Source organism: Macaca thibetana, chromosome 18, assembly GCF_024542745.1.
Source record: "Macaca thibetana thibetana isolate TM-01 chromosome 18, ASM2454274v1, whole genome shotgun sequence".
Lineage (NCBI taxonomy): Eukaryota > Metazoa > Chordata > Mammalia > Primates > Cercopithecidae > Macaca > Macaca thibetana.
Window position 1 is genome coordinate 11,029,645 of NC_065595.1, and position 20,795 is coordinate 11,050,439.

The following is a 20,795-nucleotide window of genomic DNA, read 5'->3' on the forward strand; positions in this document are numbered from 1 at the left end:
CAAAATTATTGAATATGTTAAGTTCTTTATTTCTCTATGCCACATCCAAACTAAACTAACTAAATCAGCTTACCCTTCACAAAACATAATAAATCCAGTTACTTCTCTCCATTTCCACCATTATTCTGATCAAAAACCACCATGATCTCTTCCTTCAGTTATTTTAATAGCCTCCATTCTTTCTGCTTCTGCATGGAGCCTCATACTTCCTTTCTCAAGATAGCAACCAAATAAAGCTTTTTAAAAAGCAATTCAGATCATGAAACTCTCCTGCTCAATTTTCTTCAATAGCTTTTCAATCAACTTACTATATAAATCAAAGTCATTATCCACATGATCTGATAACTCCTCAGCCCTCATCTCCTACTCCTGGTCCTCATTCTACTCCAGACCTTCTATCTTCCTCACTGTTATTTGTATATTCTAGGCATGGAGGAGTAAAAAAATAAATAAAAATAATAAGTAATAAAATATTATACAACTAAAGCCACTAAAACAATATAGCAGGGAAAATTGATGAACAGATTGATTAAACAACTATACTTTCTCCTTAAAAAACAATTACTTTGAACATTTAAAAATTATGCTTTGTACACAAAATAACCTTAATTTTGTTACTTGCCTCTTCAAATTTAGGTTTAGATTAATGGATTTGTAATGAAAATCTATTTAGCAGCTGAGAAGTTTAAAGCAGTGGACATATAGATGCTAACAATGATTAATTTAGTGGAATTATGAATGTCATCCACAACTGATATATCGCATTCGTTAAGTTGACAGTGACAGAAATAGAAAGTACTCTATGAGGTGAATTACTCAGCATTAGAAAGCATTTTCCAAGTTCCTGTCCTTTTATTTAATATTTGTTTAGTTTATTCTCTGGTAAACCTTCTCTTTTTTCTGTGTTTGTACCATAATATAACTCCAAAATCACTGTTTAAAAATCCTCTGTTTTTATTGCAGTGTTTATGAAAATTTAAACCAGGCAATTTGCCATATCCTTGATCTCAGAAATATCTGCTATAATTCACTTCTGGAAAATTATCAGTACCATATATAAATGTGTATTCTATATTCAGATAAGCATGGAATGGAAAAAAACTGAAGATGATCTCCAAGAAACAAAAGTATTGTGTAACATAAAGTATTTTCTTATTCATATATAGTAGAAAAAGAAAAATAATTACAAAAAGGCAAAAAAAGTAACATACCCTATTGTCATTTTGCTTCACATTTTAACCTTCAAAATGATCTAAAAGGATTAAGTAGTTAATGCAGACTCCAAAGTTCTGCTCTTTGGAAATCATTCACCAAATATTTAAGTCAATATTATTAGCCATGTATAATTATTCAATATCCCCTAAACACCAAATCTAGCATTTCTCCCATAACTTTCAACAAATAATCTTTCAACTTCTTTCATGGAGAAATAGGAGCTAAGGACCTCCTACTTCCTGTGATGAAATATACAAATTTGCATGTCTCTACAGAAATCTTTTACTCTTTTAAAGAACTTAAATATCTCTTCTAAAGTCAAAGTCTAATCACTTCAGTTGTACTTAGAATTTCATACCTTCAGGGTACTTGGCAAACTCATTCTAAGAGTTGTTTATCTCGTGTATCTTGAAATTTTCTTGGTTTCTTCCCCATTAACATGTAATTGCTCAATACTTTCCATTTCGGTTGGGGATGAGGGAGTGTGGGAGATCAAGGGTCGAAAGATAATCTTTTCTTTATTATTATTATGATTATACTTTAAGTTCTGGGATACATGTGCAGAATGTGCAGGTTTGTCACATAGGTATACATGTTTCATGGTGATTTGCTGCTCGCTCCCCTTGCCCGCCCCCCAACGACCCCCTGACAGGCTCCGGAGTGCGATGTTCCCCTCCCTGTGTCCATGTGATCTCATTGTTCAATTCCCACTTATGGGTGAGAACATGCGGTGTTTGGTTTTCTGTTCCTGTGTTAGTTTGCTGAGAATGATGGTTTCCAGAGGCCTCAGAAATAACACCACACGTCTACAACCATCTGATCTTTGAAAAACCTGACAAAAACCAGCAATTGGGAAAGGATTCCCTATTTAATAAATGGTGCTGGGAAAACTGGCTGGCCATATGCAGAAAACTGAAACCAGACCCTTTCTTACATCTTATACAAAAATTAACTCAAGATGGATTAAAGACTTAAACATAAAACCTAAACCATAAAAAAACTAGAAGAAAACCTAGCTAATACCATTCAGGACATAGGCATGGGAAAAGACTTCATGACTACAACCCCAAAAGCAATTGCAACGAAAACCAAAATTGACAAATGAGATATAATTAAACTAAAGAGCTTCTGAACAGCAAAACAAACTATCATCAGAGTGAACAGGCAACCTACAGAATGGGAGAAAATTTTTACAATCTACCCATCTGATCAATGTCTAATATCCAGAATCTACAAGGAACTTAAACAGATTAACAAAAAGGATAATATTTTATCCAGTCTTGGAGCTTCCACTCAAGTTCTTTGTTTCCTCTTACCATCAAGTGCCTTGAAAGAGTTGCTGCACTTAACTTTCTCACTCGCTTCTGCTACCAGCATTCCTCATACTTTCCACCACACAATATTCAGTTCTGCCCTTACTTGAATCCTTGGCAGAATTATACACTGTTGACAATGCCCTTGTTCAAAGACTCTCTTCCTTGGGCTTATACAAAGAATAGTTTTCCTGCTTCCCGATGTTTAACGTGGGTCTTTTCTATTTCCTAAGTGTCTCGGCTGGGTTGAGAAATAAAGGGAAAGAGCACAAGAGAGAGAAATGTAATGCTGGGTGTCCAGGGGAGACATCACATGTCGGCAGGATCGGTGATGTTCCCCTAGCGGTAAAACCAGCAAGTTTTTATTAGGGATTTTCAAAAGGGGAGGGAGTGCACGAATAGGGTGTGGGTCACAGAGATCACATACTTCACAAGGTAATAAAATATCACAAAGCAAATGGAGGCAGGGTGAGATCACAGGACCACCAGATGAGGAGAAATTAAAATTGCTAATGAAGTTTCAGGCACGCATTGTCACTGATAACATCTTATCAGGAAACAGGTTTGAGAGCAGATAACCTGTCTGACCACAATTTATTAGGCAGGAATTTTCCTCCACCTGATAAGCCTGGGAGCGCCACAGGAGACTGGGGTTTATTTCATCCCTTTGGCTTCAACCATAAAAGATGGCTCCCTTTGAGAGGGCTGTCTATAGGCCTACCCTCCAGGTGCATTCTCTTTCTCAGGGATGTTCCTTACTGAGAAAAAGAATTCAGCGATATTTCTCCTATTTGCTTATGAAAGAGGAGAAATATAGCTCTGTTCCGTCTGGCTCACCAGCGGCCAGTTCAAAGTTACCTCTCTTGTTCCCCGAACATCGCTGTTATCTTGTTCTTTTTTTAAGATACCCAGATTTCATATAGTTCAAACACACAAGCTCTACAACCAACTTGTGCAGTTGATACAATCACAGGGTCCTGAGGCGACATTCATCCTCCTCATCTTACAAAGAAGATGATGGGATTAAGAGATTAAAGTAAAGACAGGCATAGGAAATCACAAGGATATTCACTGGGGAAGTGATAAGTGTCCATGAAATCTTCACAATTTATGTTCAGAGATTACAGTAAAGACAGGTGTAAGAAATTATAAAAGTATTAATTTTGGGAACTAATAATTGTCCATGAAATCTTCACAATTTATGTTCTTTTGCCGAGGCTTCAGCCGGTCCCTCCATTCGGGTCCCTGACTTCCCGCAACACCCTCCTGCTTGGATTTCTGTGCAGTTTCTCCTTTTCTCTCTGTCTTGCTTGGTGTCAATCCTCAGTGCTCCAACCCAGAGTCATCCCACCTACTGTCATGGCTTAAGCCATCATCTCTCTGTTCATTGTTCAACTTTCCTTTCTACATTCACAAATCCATAATCCTACCAAACACTTCCAACTCAACCTCAACATATTCAGAACTAAATTCACTGTCTTTTTCCCTTACATTTTTCTTCTTGTTGTTGTGTTCTCTTGGTGAATGTCCACCTGGCTGATAAGGTCAGAAATCTTCTCTTTCTGTGTCACCTCCCCTGAATCTTCATGCATTTGCAACATTCGTTTAATCACCAATCATTATCACTTCCTTCACCTGCATATTTCTCAACATACCTCCTCCACCACCAAGCTCAGGACACGTGAATATTTCTATCTAGATTACTGTAACAGGCTCATAACAGTTTCCTCATCATGCTCACCCCCCAAATCTTTTCTTCACACTTAAGTTTGGGTCATTTTTTGAAATTGTGATCAGATTGACCTTGGTCAATAAATTTTGTTAGCTCTCCCGATTGCCTTCATGTTGGTACACATGTTTTTAATGTGGTTCTTGAGATAAGTATTGAATATCAATTAGCGTAAGGGTATATGAGCAAGTATTTTACATTTGGTCAGGTTTTGGTAGCGATATATCCTTATGAAAGCTGTGGAATGTAAGGAGGAAATATGTCCAAAGAGTAGATTCAAATGCAGTGGGACCAGAAATATGTGACAGCAAGGTTAAGATTCCAAATAACATGTATTATTTATCAATGCAAAGAGAAGTCTTCAAATGGGAATATAAGCCACAAAGAAGTATTTTATGCCTTAGATCATTGCTTCAAAAAATTTAGCCACAATCCCTTAAAGTAGATTTTACCTAATTCCCTCCCTTAACTTTAGAGAATGGTAGAAAATACATTGAAGAATGTTTAGCTTTAACAAATAAAAAAGTTATTGTATTCTTCAAGTCAAAATAAGGATGTCAAATCACTTATCTCAATGGTCTTTTGTTCTCTTACCAATGTATTTTTTAATTTTTAAAGTTTTTGTTAAAATGGTTTATTTATTTGAACTCAAAAATAAAATTTTTAGTGAATTTTAAATATTTACTTTTCATAAAATGAGTATTTTAACTCAGTTTTAGAAAAAAAAATGGTATATGGACTTGGAAGCATGAAATTAAGAAGTTGGTTTTTCTGGAAATGCAATAAAAGGAAATATCATTGAGAAATAATATATTCAATGGTAGTTGTCTGGATTTCTGTCTTATGCCAGAAGCGATATATTTTCTCCCCAAAATGGCATCTCCAAAGCCCTCTTTATCTCCCTCCAGCTGGGATAGATTAATTCCCTTCCACTCTCTCCTCTCTCTTCTTTCTATAACACTGTGTAGGTGTTAAAGGCATGGGTTATGACCAATGAACAGAATTGTCCTTTAGGCCAACAACCCATAGGCAGTGGCACCAAAAGTCTGACCCCCAGCCCCCAGGACAGAGGCCACAGAGCTGTCTGTTTCCACTGTCTCAGGGAGAAGGAGCCAAAAGCTGACTCAGCACAAATCAAAGCCCAGTTGGAGAGAGAATAAGTGCTTCTATGCCCAGAGTAGGCAAGTTGTGGGCAGGAAAAGGGAAGATTTTGCAGCCACTCCATATTTAGAAACAAGGGTAAAACTGGACCCTTTTCCACCACTATGATCTACTGCTACTGAGCTCCAGGGGATCTGAAAGCCCAAAAGGATCTAAATAAATCAGGAGAACTTGGCCCAGACTGGAGATAAGAGTGACAAATGGGAAGATACGTGAACTTAATAGTGTGTGGAAAGATGACGTTGGGAACATCAGCTCTTCATATAGCTGCCAGCCCTAAAGACGACAACACAGTAAGAACCAAGACAGCCACTCTAGACTGATGTAGCTGGGCTTCAAGGCTATTCCCAGATACCACATCAAGTGTGAGATCGCACTCCAGGTGTGATACATGAGAGGGAAGAGGAGTACAAACTTAGCTGTGGTGGATCGGTGCTGGCCCCAGACACAGGGACTTCACAAGTTTCAAATAATACTCAAAGTTCCCGGGGAGCAAAAGGGCCGATACCAAAAAGACAGACCCATGCACTCAAAGCAATACCAGTGCCATGGTGGCAAATGGACATCGCCATGGGAATAGACCAACTGTAGATAGTGCTATGGGAAGATAAAGGGCAGTTTGAACCTATGTTCTTATTCCAGAGCCACTCCATCTCTTTTTTGACTGAGGTTTCCAAAGGAGCAGCTTTTCTGATATAGAGCAGAGGGCTAAATTGGGCTCCGAGGCAATGACAGCCAACATGTGTTCGCAAGAGTACAACCATCTTGCATCTGGCCTGGACAAAAGTCTACATGTTGACATTTTAAATAGAATGATTATATCACACTTTACTGTAAGCAATGACATCTTAAAAACATAGAAATGTGATATTTGGTATCATCTACTTACAATTTTATATTGTTATTTTATTCCCTCAATTTTTATTATCCCATTGCCTCCAGATTATCATACCATGATATGTGAAATGTTTACACTTGAGAAAGTTTTTACTCTATAATATGCAATAAAACTGTGGGTATAAAGTATGTATGTATCTATTATTACTATAACACCCCAAATATTTTTAAAAGTTTCTTTTGGAATGAATTACCCTAATAATTGTTATGTGTACACAATTGCTTAAAAATAAACAAGATAGTACAGATTTTGATAATTATTAAATATAAACTAATCATTTACTAGAAATGCATCTCTTAATGAGATAGGTGACCTTTTTTCAATTAATTTGTGTGTTTATGGATGAAATTAGTTACTGATAGAATGACATAAGAATTATTCTTTTGTTAATGTAGGCATTAAGAAAATTGATCACACATGTTAGATAGACATGGAAGAAGTTTTATTTAATCAGAGTCGTTGTGTTTTATTAACTATCCTTCTAAATACATGACAAAGACACATTTTTATCTAATATCAAAATTTATTTGTTATTATTTATAAGCTGACCAGTCTGGTAGGTCATATTCCTATATTCTTATAAAGAGAAAATTAGAAACCACCTGAAATGCCAAAGATCTGTGACCCATTGATTAGTTTATTTCTCAACAACAATATTTCAACATATCTCTCTGAGCTCCAAGGGATCTGATATCTCTCTATTAAGTACCCCAAGTGTTTTTCCACTCTCACAAAATGCTTCAAAATAATACTGAGAAAAAGAGACGAGTATACCCTTCATTTGAAAAGTGGATGGAAGGTAATATAGGAAAGGAAAACTTGCTTGCAAAGTACTTCCTTAGGCAGATTAATTTATGAATAACTATGTATGGAAGTTGTGAATCTGGAATTAAAAAACATATACCTATTCCTGTGAGGAATCATAGGGAGATGGCAGTGGTATGATGATGGTAATTATTCTAAAGTCTGCAAGTCTCTCCATAAAACCAGTCGGAGCAGTGAACTTAACAAAACCAAAATTGTAGATGCCTATAACAAAATGAGGTGAAAAGTTATCCCTGTGAACCCTAAGACATAAGTAGGTTAAGAAAATCTACTGACACCTCAGGAATTGCAGAAGATCAGCATCTATTTGTGAACATATAAGAAAAGGAGGACGTGAGAATATGGGAACCCTTCAGTTGGCAATCGTCATGCCTTGGCAAGTGTGTCAGGCCAATGTGAGAACAGTAAATACAATTAGGAGAGTTCACACATTTTTACACAACCTGATTTGTGAGTGAATGGAATAGGCTAGTGGTAAACCCTAAAGAACTAGGAAAGTGTTAATCCTTTATACTTTCATAAACAAAACAAAGCAAAACAGAAAACATCAAGCTTCCTTCAAAAACACACCCTCTACTGAGAAGAGAATACTGATAATAGATGGGAATAATGGCAATATTGATGGGATAGTGGCAATACAAGCAGAGAAAAGAAATAATCCAGAGTCAGGCATTTTTGGAGAGAACAAGAAATATTTGGAAAGAACAAGGAATATTTTGGATATTCCATGAAAATATTAAGAATAGTCAGCTCTCAAGCAGTGAAGCCAGAAAATGTTTCTAGATTCAATCTTTTTATTATCAGTACAAAAATTAATTCATGCCATAATGAGCAACAGAAGACAATCATAGTTGAATCATATATGATCTTATTAAGGACAAAAAGATAAAAATAATGTTTTAAAGATAGTGAAAGTATGCTACTGACAATGAAGCAGTGGAAGATATATGCCCACTATAGAAAAAGAAAAACAGAACTAATTTTTAATGCAATTGAACAACATTATTAAAACAATAAATAGTATGATGCAGGAAAACCAGGAATTAGAAAAATGTAACAGTACCCAGGAAAGAATTAGAAATAAAAGAAAAAATCATTACACTTCAGGTCAGGTTTTATTTTCATGGAAAATGAAAAAGCAGGCAGCAGTAGGATCCCAATATCAGTATTTTAAATGAGCTGACTGTACACAAAAATCTCAGTATGCTTCTCTCTGGGTGACCTTTCTTGTTTTCTTCTTTGTACTTTTCTGTCTCTTCTATATTGAAAGAATAGAAAATAGAAGAAAAGAAAAATTGTTTCAGAATAAACTAGAAGGAACAGAAGACCAAATTAGTGCAACAGATGATTCCTTGAGGAAAGATGAAAAGAAATAAAATGCTAAAATCCAAAAATAATGAGGATAGATTAAAAAGGGCTTTAGAAACTATGACCAATAAAGGGAGGCAAAAATAATTCAATATATTTACAATTTCTCCCAGTCTTTCCACTGAAATGGCCTAGAAATAATGACCATCTCAGTATCTATGCACATATGTATGCACAGATTGTGGTCTTAAGATGTTTCCCACTGAAAGAACCCTGGACTCTAAAGAGTTTGCTTTATCCAGGTCTGAAACAGGGTGATTCCAGTATATCTTGTCATTCTATGAAGTGAGAAATCTATAAAAAAATTGATGTATTATTACTAATACATCAATTGCACTCAATAGACAATATAAAGAGGTTCCTGCTTTCTAAATATGGTAGCTTTTGAATATCAGTAAGGATAATACAGTAGTAGAATGAAATACATCCAATAAGTTTAAATCCATGTCTTAATATTGATACTAAAAAAAGAAAAATTTATCAAATTTGATCAACATTGAAGAATGGTAGCGATCCAATTCATTATTTTGTTACTTGGTTAAAGAAATGGCGGGGTTGGGGAGAATGTAAATTTATTATGTGTCCTGACTTATTTAAATGAACAAAATATTATATGAGATGAAGTTCTCTTTATTTAAATATTCCAAATAATAGCTTGGGCAGAAATAATTGAGCTGGAAAATTACAGCTTTGCAACTCCTGATTCATCTATGGTTCTAGGCAATGAGTATCAGTCTACTAATACCACAGTCAGACGCAATCATATATCATGTGCTTCCTAATACAGAAACACACTGACACATTTCTATGAATAAGTCTTGAAATTGAATCAAACCAAACTCTTTAAATTCGACTTTCATTTTGTAGGAGACACAGAGGATGGAGTAAAATAGCAAACAGTACTACAGTACAGGGTATTGCACATTAAAACTCTACGGGATAAATGATCTAGTTTTTTAATGAATAAATTATAAAAAGAGAAAAAGGAGAAATGGAGAAATAGATATAAATATATATATATATATAAACCACACTTTAAAATATATATCCAATCAAGATGGCTGCGCTATATTTGATTTCTGATTCAAATAAAGTAAATAATTTTAAAATCATATTTCTTAGTAAATTGAAATTTTGAACACTAAATATTTAATATTAGCAAATCATTTTTCATTTTTTTGGTTTAAAATGTTATTGTTATATTTAGTGATAAATAAGTCTTTATGTTTTGAGATACATGCTGTAATACTTCCAGACAGAATAATGTAAGGTAGAAATGCAGATGGGAATAATATAGACAAAAAATACTGTTCATGAGATTAAAATTATTAAATATGGCTGATGGAAATGTTGGGGTTCATTATAGTATTCTTTGTATTTTTGTACACAGGCAAAGTTTTCCATAATAAAACATTTTAAAAAGTAAACTCTATGCCCACTTTATTTATAGGCATAGTTGCAGAGTAGCCCAGCATAAAGATTTCTGGTTTATCTTAAAGAGCAAGATCTATTAGTCTAAAGTCTTTTTGCCTGTTAGTGATTCACTAAGAGAATCTGCCACCTCTTGAAGACATTATTACTCTTTGACATAGAACTTTGTAACATATATGTAATAGGAGGCTAACTTTTTGCTTCTATATATGGTTGTGAGGGTGCAGATGAATATGGATGGCAGTTCATCCAAGGGTTGAACTACTGAATCATAAAATTTTTATAAATAAAAAATATGAAAAGTAATACATCCTTACTGTGTCTATTATAAATCATTGAAAGGGTTATTTTAAATCAGTACTGCCATTCTGTAATCCCTAACTCAATGGAGTCAAAGTGAAGGTTCAGTGCCTGTTTCAACAATCCAAGGTTACACATTTTAGCCGATGGCTGATTTTTGTCCACAGAGTCACTGAAAGGCCAGGAAAAAGCCAATTAGAGTTCCAAATAATTATTTATTTTACTTAACAGACATATCCACAAGGTAACAAAGGATATCACATGGTCAACAGATAATTCATTATGACTTGCTCAGAATATTGATCTGAGAAATGTAATTTGTAGTTTATCAAGAAGTTATCTAGCATATATTTCAGATAAGGAAATACAAGATGGTGTGTGGTTCTTTATGTGATTGTTTATCAATCTATAACATATACATTTAGAGAGAGTTGATTATATAAATTTGTTCAATCACTAGGAGGAGGTTATTTTGTAAAATTATTGGCAAATACCTAGATCCTTTAGAAATCAATCACTTTCTATTATTCCATTTTTAATCTAAAAATATGCCTGATTTTCCCTTGAATTTTGAGTTATTTATTTCTAACAGCTTCAGATACTGAATCACAACAAATAATTTTATTTCTTAGTCATAGTCTTCAAATGAAATGTCTAGCAAAGTGCTCACCAAGATGAGCACCATCAGAGAGAGAACCCTCAGGGGCTGCAGAGTATTCAACAGGGTGGTGATCAGTGCATACTTTTAAGAAAACTAACATCTGAAAGAATTAAAAGTAACAACCTCTAGGATTCACACAAGGCCAGTTATAATCATCCCCATTCTCAACAGCCAGAGTGGAAGACCTCATAATTCACAGTCCATTGGGTAAAGTACTCCATCCAAATGGTTTTGTCTCAGTACTCAGTAGGTAAAATAGCCCTAGGCTAAATGCTACTCTGGTCTCATCTAACAAGACTTAAAAGCTTGAAGACATGAAAGATACGTTTCCAAGTAATGGAATTAGGACTCAGAACAAAGGTTAAGAATAATTACAAAATGACGAAAATATTTAACACTCAACAAGATAAAATTCATAATGACAAGCATCCAATCAAAACTTACACATCATGAAATAAATAGAAAAATACAACACATAATGCAGGAAAAAAAAAAAAAAAACATTTAAACTGCTCCAGAAAAAGAAAGTACAAGTGATAAAATAAGCATGGTAGTCATCAAAAGAAACTTAATGTTCCTCTTAGCTTGACAAAACTTCAGACAGGTTTACTTGTGACTGTAGCTCCCGATTTCCCTTTTCTTGGAGCATGTATTTTTAAAAAGAAAAACAAAAACTTGCAAATTATTTATCTGCCCCTTTAAGGAATAAATATTTTCCCAGTTTCTTGACAGTTTTATATCCCAGAAATATTTATTCCAAAGATCTGAAAGCCATCTCCTTAAAATTTATATATTAAAAAAGATAGCAATTCTAGTTCTCCCTTTCTCTGCAGCAAGGTAGAAATCTTACTTCAATGGGTGCCTGTTAGAAAACATAGATGACCAAATCACAGAGAATAACATTGGAAAACTGGGGCATACCTCAAAGTGATGGATACAACCCATTGATCAAAACTCCCTAACATCCTCCAGCACTTTCCCAATAGCCCACCCTAGTGAGACCTCAATGCCTGCCAATGGGCAGATGGTAGAACAACTTCAAGCCACCTAATATACTGTAAATAGAGTTCCTGGCAAAGAGGAGGGGAAGTTAAATATTTGAAAAATATAATGACCAGAAATTTTCCAAATATAATAAAAAGTAGAAACCTGAAGATCCAAGAATTTTAACAAACTCCAAGCATAAGAAATAGGAAGGTGGTATCAGTGTACATTACAATCAAATTGCTTAAACCAGTGATCAAGAAAAAAGTGTTAACAGCCAGGGAAAAAAAGACAATTTGATATGCATATCAATGATGAATCTCTATGCAGGTATGCTAAGTACCAGAAGATAGAAGAAAAAAGTAAACACTGTAGAATTACACTTTTATACAATTCTAGAAAATGCAAACTAATCTATGGTGACAGAAAATAGATCTGTTGCTGATGCTGATGCTGATGCTAAATGCTACTCTGGTGTCATCTAACAAGACTTAAAAGCTTCAAGACATGAAATATACGCTTCCAAGTAATGGAATTAGGACTCAGAACAAAGGTTAAGAACAATTATAAAACGATGAAAATATTTAACACTCAACAAGATAAAATTCATAATGACAAGCATCTAATCAAAACTTATTAGGGCTCATCATGTGCAGACATCACAGGTAACAAAAGTGATTAGATGCCTTAAGGTCTATGGCAATATGTTCCTCTCCAGATTTGAGACACCTTCCTGAAGACAGTGGGGAGAATCCCAGATAGATTAAATCAAAACCTGAGATTAGATTTCCTGAAGTAGATTAGCATGAGGGCATTCGTCATACCTTAAACTGAGGTATTAAAAAATACTAGACTAAAAATCAAAGCTTCAGAGTCTAATGATACATGCACAGAGTTGTTTACTGAAAAATCGTGCACAGGGACAAAAGACGGAAAAAAGAATAATGTTCACCATTAGGAAAATAATTCAATAAATTGTGGAATCATCACGTTGTGAAACATTCTGAAGCCATTCAATGTCACTAGTTTCCTTGGAATTTTGGCCATGAGATGTTGAGTAAGAAAACCATTCATGTGATCCAGTACATGAAAATTACAAAATACTATAGGTATCTGTACGTATTTGTCTTTAGTTATATGTACACATATACTATGAGTATATAAGTATATAGTTATTCATACATATTGGCATATGGTTTTGTATTGAGCATTAGGAAGATAAAGGAATCTGCAGAGAGTGATACAAGGTAAGTGGAGCAGGAAAGAAAGCAAAAATGTGTATGCAAAATAAACTCTACAATACTTATTTAATGTAGAATAATAGCTATAAATTTATATAAATGCTTTTTGTTCATATATACATATCATTATTTAAAAGAAAATAAAGAAAAAATAAAAAATGGATCATTATATTTGCTGTATATGTGTGTATATATATACTGTATGTGTGTGTATGCTGTATAAGTATGTGTATAAATGTGTCCATTCATGCATATATATACACACAATATATGTGTATATATATGCATATATATCCATAATATTTGAATCAATCACAGCTATAAAATAAATAAATCATGATTGTGATTTTAGGAAAATGCTGTGTAGAAACATCTTCAAGGTATATATTTGAAAGTGATACCACTTTAATTTATCACTTATAAACTTTTTAAACTTCACAGATTATTCTATGAGCTCCCTCTGTCTTCCCGCTCCACGACCCTGAGTCCTTCAGCTAATACAGAAGCTGAAATAATAGGATATGAAAGTTAGTGGGGCTGTGCACAGTGGCTCACACCCTTAATCCCAGCATTTTGGGAGGCCAATGTGGGAAGATCACTAGAGGCCAGGAGTTGGAGACCAGCCTGGGTAACACAGTGAGAAACACCCTTTTCCAAAAATTTTAAAAATTATAAATTAGCCAGTTGTGGTGGTGCATGCCTGTAGTCTCAGCTAATCTAGAGGCTGAGGTGGGAGGATCACTCGAGCCAGGGAGTTTAAAGCTTCAGTGAGCTAGGATTGTGCCACTGCACTCCAGTGTGAGCAACAGAGCAAGACTGTGTCTCTTAAGGGAAGAAAAAAATGATATTCGGAAGAAAAGCATGTTTTACATTTTTCCTATAGACAAATAGAGTTTTAAAAGAATTAACACTATTTACTTCTTAATTAAATATTGCCTAAAGCTGTACAATAATTACTGCAATATAAAACTAAAGAAAAATATTCACGTTTGGGAATATTTTATGAAGTTAAAGTATGTGATTTAATTTTATCAAGTAAAAAAGAAATATTGCCAACTATGGTCACAATGAAAGATCTTACATTTCTGGAAAGCCTTAGAAATTAAAATGTGTTTTTTTCTCTCTCATTCCTTCTCCACCAAACACAAGAAAGTGGCCTATATTCCTGCCAAATCTAAAGTTTTCATTTAAGAAAAATAATATTTAAAAAATTTTTTTCTTGCCTCAGACATGACTAACACACACCTGAATGTTAACATTTTTCCTATGAGAAAGAGAAAATTACACTATTTAATATATATTTTAAAAAGCTATTTGGTTTTTTAAAAAAACATTATGTATGTTCTATATTGAGTTGTGACAGAAAAAAGTGCTATCATAGCAGATTACAGAAACTCTGAAAACCTACCTAAAGTGAAAGTCACAAAATTCCATTTATATGAAATGCCCAGAATAGAGAAATCTACAGCATAAAATTAGTTAATGGTATTCTCAGGCTCTTGGGGCTGCAGAGAAATAAGAAGTGACTATTAATGTACACTGAGTTCTTCTTGGACTGATGAAAATATTCTACAGTTGATTATGGTATTAGTTATACAACTCCGTAAATACATTAAAAGCCACTTAACTGTATTTTTAAGTGGGTGAATTGTATGGTATGAGAATTATATTTCAATAAATCTGTTAAAATATGTAAAGAGCAGAGGTTGTTTTATTCAAAAGGAATACAGCATTTATGCCTTCTAACTAAATTTTAAGTCTTAAAGAGCTTCTGCTTGGAGCATTCTTAATCAAATGATCTGAAACATAACAAGAGCTTTCACATCTTAATTCGTCTTATTGACACCCCTATCTTAGGAAGAGTCAAAAACCCTACTCTCTCACCTCTTTACGTATTCATAAATTAACATTGAGTGTGTGGTTCAAAGAGGAATTTCCTAACCTCAAACTCTGTGTATCAATCTTGCAATGGGGCTTGAACATGATGCTGCTTACTTTTTATGCAAATAAATTAGTCTTGGAAACACTGTTTCTTATAAAATCTTTTGCGAATGGGGTGTCTTAAAATGTGTTAACACATTCCCTAACTCTCCCATCACGTATGACATTCCTGAAGCCTTTAGGAATAGGAGTCTGACCTGTGCAAATATTTTCTGCAACCAAATCACTGACAAAATTTCACTTTCTTTTTTAGGGACTTTGTGCCTTTTCCTGTGAACAATGCAAACACAAAGCAGCAGCAAAAGCCAATAACGTAGAAAAAACAAAAGAACAATAATGAATAGGATAAAATAAGCAGTGCTAATTCTCAGCAACTTTCCTTCCCATGTTCCTAAAGCATTCTTTATTTACTCGCATTAAGCCCATTTTCAAGCATCTGCTGATCACTTCTTACTAAGAGTCAGACCCCGAGATAGCAGGAGCCCACAAAGACTTAAAAAATATATAAAAACTAAAACTAAAAAAAAAAAAAAAAAAATGGTTTCTGTCCTCAGGGTGGTTTATACCCTACAGGCAAAGAGGCATGTATTACAAGTGTGTATAATCACTTCCGCGCCTGGTAAATTCAAGTTTTGCTTTTTAGAACCTACAGAATTTTTGTTTTTAATATTTCTGATCTGAGATTGATTGAATCCATGGATGCAAAACTCATGGAGGAGATATATACCTTATTTAACTTATTGTTAATATTGATTATTGGGTTAACTTAAAAACAATTTTTATATGTGTTGTAGAAAAGGTATTATGCTGCCGGGCGTGGTGGCTCACGCCTGTAATCCTTGCACTTTGGGAGGCCGAGGCGGGTGGGTCACCTGAGGTTGGGAGTTCCAGACCAGCCTAACCAACATGGAGAATCCCCATCTCTACTAAAAATACAAAAATTAACCGGACGTAGTGGCGGGCTCCTGTAGTCCCAGCTACTCGGGAGGCTGAGGCAGGAGAATGGCGTGAACCCAGGAGGCGGAGGTTCCGGTGAGCTGAGATGGCGCCACTGCACTCCAGCCTGGGCTACAAGAGCGAAACTCTCTCTCAAAAAGAGAAAGAAGAAAAAAAGAAAAGGTGTTATGCTAACATAAAGATACCTATATTTGTTTGATTTTATTTTCATTTTTGAACTAAACCATTTTTTTATTCTACAAAGGAGAAGTACAATTCCTCCTCTGCACAGGTGGGCTCACAGTGAAGCTAAAAACGTTTGAGTTTCAGGGCACCTCTCTTGTCTAGTTCTCTAACAGGAGCTTGACAGAGGTCCTAGCAGAATGTAAATATGATCACACGTGTGCGGAAGTGCAAACACACACTTGGTTATAAGTGTGTGTGCTTACAGCACGTGTGCAATGGGTCACAGTACTATGAAGAAGAGGGCCGCCTAATGGAGTCTTGGGGGTTAACCTAAAGGAATACAGACGACCATAAACAACGGTTTCATGGAGTCAGATTTTCTTTTTTTTTTTTACAATTTGGGGATAAAGAAAAATTGGGAATAAAAGTAAATATTTGAAATGAGAAAACAATTTGCAAATTTTAGAAAACTCACAAATACCATTAAGAAATCACAGAAAACATAATAAAATCTAGAAAACATAATAAAAGTTCTAGTAATAATTTTAAAATGACTAATACTTTTTCCTAGCTTTTTGGCTTTATACTTTTTCCTAGCTTTTTGGCTTTATATACTCTAATCAACTTTTAGTACGAGAGTGATATAGTAATACCATTTTTCATAGATAGCATTTAGTCTTTTTTCCAGACTTTTTCCAAAAGTTGATCATTTTTTGAGAATGAAATTGAGAGAAGTAAGCTCACAATGTAACACAAAGGTCCATTTCTTATTTGGAATATTCACTCTTTGAAGTTTCTATCCCCCAAATGTAGGTATTCTTTAAAAGGTATATTTTATGTAATTTTCATTTAAAAGTATGGTGCATTATCAAGTACATTTTAGAAATGGGAGAACTTTAATATTGACTAAATATATATCAGAAACAAATAAAAAATACATTTCACTATCTACAAACTGTATGTAGTCTCAACTCAACATCAACTTGGAAAGATCACAAATATTTCCGCAGCTCATTGATGTCAATCAGAGAAGAAAGCAAGAATATTGGGTGAGAAGTCAGAGTGGAAACAGACACAGATATTAACATGTGTGTCTCAGTTATCTTATGAAAATTGCACAAAAACACATGTGATCATATGTACATCCTGCTAGGACTTCTGTCATAGTCATACTAGAGGTCTGGATAAGAAAGGGGACCTGAAACTCAAACTGTTTTAGTTTCACTGTGAACCTACCAAGGAGGAATTGCACCTCTTCTCCTTTGTAAAACCAAAAATGGTTTCGTTCAAAAACAAAATTAAAAATAAATCAACCAAATATCAAGTATTGTTATGCTAGCACAATATCTTTTCAACAATACATATAAAAATTATTTTAAGTCAAACTAGTAATCAATATAAATAGTAAGTTAAATAAAGTATATACTTCCATATCCATGAGTTTTGCATCCATGGATTCAATCTATCTAATATCCGAAATATTCAGAAAAAAAAATTCTATAGAGTTCTGAAAAGCAAAACTTGAATTTGCCAGGTGCCAGAATGCTATGTTGACTCCACATGCATGAAATGTTGTGTAGGAATTATAAGTAACCTAGAAAATGGTGTATTAAGAATTATAAGTAATCTAGATACAATGTAAGTATATGAGAGGCTGTGCATAGGTCATATGAAAATACTATGCCATTTTATGTAAGGGACTTGAACATCTATGGATTTTCGTATCTGCAGAAGATCCTGGAAACAATCCCCCACAGATACCAAGGGATGACTATTTCATTTCAAATTTGAAATTACAAACTAGAAGCACACATAGCTCTTTCACTGCCAATAATAAACCTAGTCAAAGAAGAAAAAAATGAGTGGGAAGAAGCTGGCATTGCAGCAAGTACACTTAGGTCAAGTTGTGGCTCTTTCAGTAAGATTGTTGCATGAGTCAAGCTTCTGCAGAGAAATAGAGCCAATAGGATGTGTGTGTGCGTGCATGTGTGTGTGTGTGCGTGTGTTCATGTATGGACATATAAACACATTTATATATATTTAGAGATATTATATCTGTAATTGTATGTTAAGAGATTATAAGTACACACAGATCTAAGATCTGCAACTGGCAAACTGGGGACTCAGGAGAGTTGATGGTGTAATTACAATCTGAAGTCAGAAAAAAATAAACAAATAAACAATGTCCAAGCTCAAAGGCAATCAGGCAGGAGGAGTTTCCTCTTACATATGGAGGCTCAGGCTCTGTTCTGTTTGGACCTTTGACTGATTGGATGGGTGCCACTTGCCCTGGGGAGGGCAATCAACTTTACTCAACCTATGGATTCAAATGTCAATCACATGGCCTAGTCAAGTTGTCACATAAAATTAACAGTCATAGTTGGTCTTTGGGATCTCCATAATATCCTCTAGCTTTGCAATCTGATATCTCAAAGCAGCGGGTCTCAATGTATATGTAAAAATAATTAGCTTCTCCAAAGCAAAGAAATCAGAGAAGCATCTCTAATCAGTTAGAAAAAAAATCCCCAAAAATGTATTTAAAACAACAAAGAACTTCTCAGTTGAATCTAATGGATTCTGTTAATTCAGTACAACTGCATTAAAGAATTTTTAACTGTTTTAAATAACATTCAGATTATCCATGTGAGAAACCTTATGAGATTCCATGAGAACTTCATTTTGTACACATTAGATGTGTTAATATAGATAAAGAATTATATCTTCCTCTAGCTTTGATCATAACTTCAGAACTACATTACAAAGAAGTATTGCCTCATGTGACAATTACACAATCTAAAATGCATTTCAAAGAATACCTTCAGTTCAAGGATGACATTGTATGTCTTCAAATCTCCCAGATGATCTCTGGAAAAATAATAGCTAAAACTGCCTTATGATTTCTTAACTCTCATTAAATCTATAGCTACTAATTAGGACACTCACAACCCGGGAGAGGTGATGGTGGTGCTGTGAGTCTTCTCCAAGTCCATAGTCCCTTCTCATTAGAGCAGCTAAACCAAGTTCATTTCACAAGTAGCACTTGTGATACTTTGACCTGCTATCCTGGATACAATCCTGGTGCTGCCTCATTCAAGTGCTGTTCTCTGGAGGGTGACCAGTAGTCCACGAACTTTTCTAAAGCAAGAATTTAGCTCAGCAAGATATAATGATTAACTAAGAAGTGGCTGAAAACCAGAAACATGATACTTGCATCTTAAGAAAATCTGTTGGCTGGAATGTTGATTTGATATGAATGTTAATATTCCAGTAGCCCACATTCGATCAAAAAGGTGGTGGCTTCATGGGATTTTTTTGTGTCTTTTTTTTTCTTTCCTGTTTTGGGTTGCTGTTTGTTTTGTTTTATTTCAATTCCCTGAATGTTTTTACCATTATCTTGTCTCATCCAAAGGAATCAAAATTTCTCCGTTCATTGATGCATGGCTCATTTTCATGACTGTGTTTATGCCATTTAGTGCCTAAATATTATTATTCAGGATACACTAGTGAACTATACACATAGAATTTTTAAAATTTCAGATTTCATGTGTCTTATACAAAATATTTGTAATTTTTATTGGTGAGTTTGTACACATATCTTTTGGAAGTTGATTATTATTCTTCAAAGAATTTGTGTGGTTATGAAATACTAATGTTAACATCCATTAACCATAATAAACTACCCTTTAACTTAAGATAGTTAAAACTGGCAGAAATATAGAAGTGCATCATAATTTATACCATATTTAATTCCGATGTTCTAACAAGGAAAAAGAATACTCTCCATTTTTCAACCATATTCCCCATATAATCAATTTTATCTCACTGTATATAAACACGCCAAACTCTAACAAATTATCAAATCCTGACCTTAGATTCCTTGCGCTTAAATTATATACTTGAGAAAAAAGGCCAGGCACTGTGACTCACACCTGTAATCCCAGCACTGTGGAAGGCCAAAGCAGGAGGTTTGCTTGAGCCCAGGAGTCCTAGGTTACAGCGAGCTATGATTATGCCACTGCAATCCAGCCTGGGTAATATAACGAGAATCTGTCTCATGAAAAAAGCAGGCAAACAAATAAATAAAATAAAAGGGGATGTTTTTACAGTAAAAATTGACATATAATGTATATGAAAAGAATGGAAAATTTTAAATTTATCATTTCACATATATTTATAACAGAGAAAGGATTTTTTTTTTAATGGGAGAATATACCTTTGTTTTCAGTCTGATTTTTCATTCCCTTGTGTACAATCAATACCTTTGATGTCCGTGCATGGTGGGGGAGAGGGAAGTGGCCATACCTCCCGGGAGAAGAAAAGAAGGCAGGAGACCTGGTCCGATCTCCCTTTCAACACGAAAACTGGTCTTCTAGGTAAAATGACTAATGCCATTTAATAAGAGGAGGATCTTTATGGAATTGTCTTAAGTGAATGTGTCTGTAAAGACTTCTGTTAAGAGAAAATAAAACAGAAGCTTTGGATTTATGAACATTAGTCTCTGGAAACTATCCCATCATCTGAAATATAAAATAAAGATATTCCATAGACCAAATGCTCCCCACGGTATAAAACATTGCCATTGTGTGAGGTAATTACCTGTGTAACT

General features: G+C 34.5%; 1 protein-coding gene and 1 pseudogene across 9 annotated transcripts in view; both read right to left on the reverse strand.

The window, feature by feature from the left end:
* CCDC102B (coiled-coil domain containing 102B) overlaps positions 1 to 20,795 on the reverse strand; it is a 375,607-nt gene that overhangs the window by 221,665 nt on the left and 133,147 nt on the right. The window lies entirely within an intron of this gene.
* LOC126941466 (succinate dehydrogenase cytochrome b560 subunit, mitochondrial-like) lies at positions 5,415 to 6,427 on the reverse strand (annotated as a pseudogene).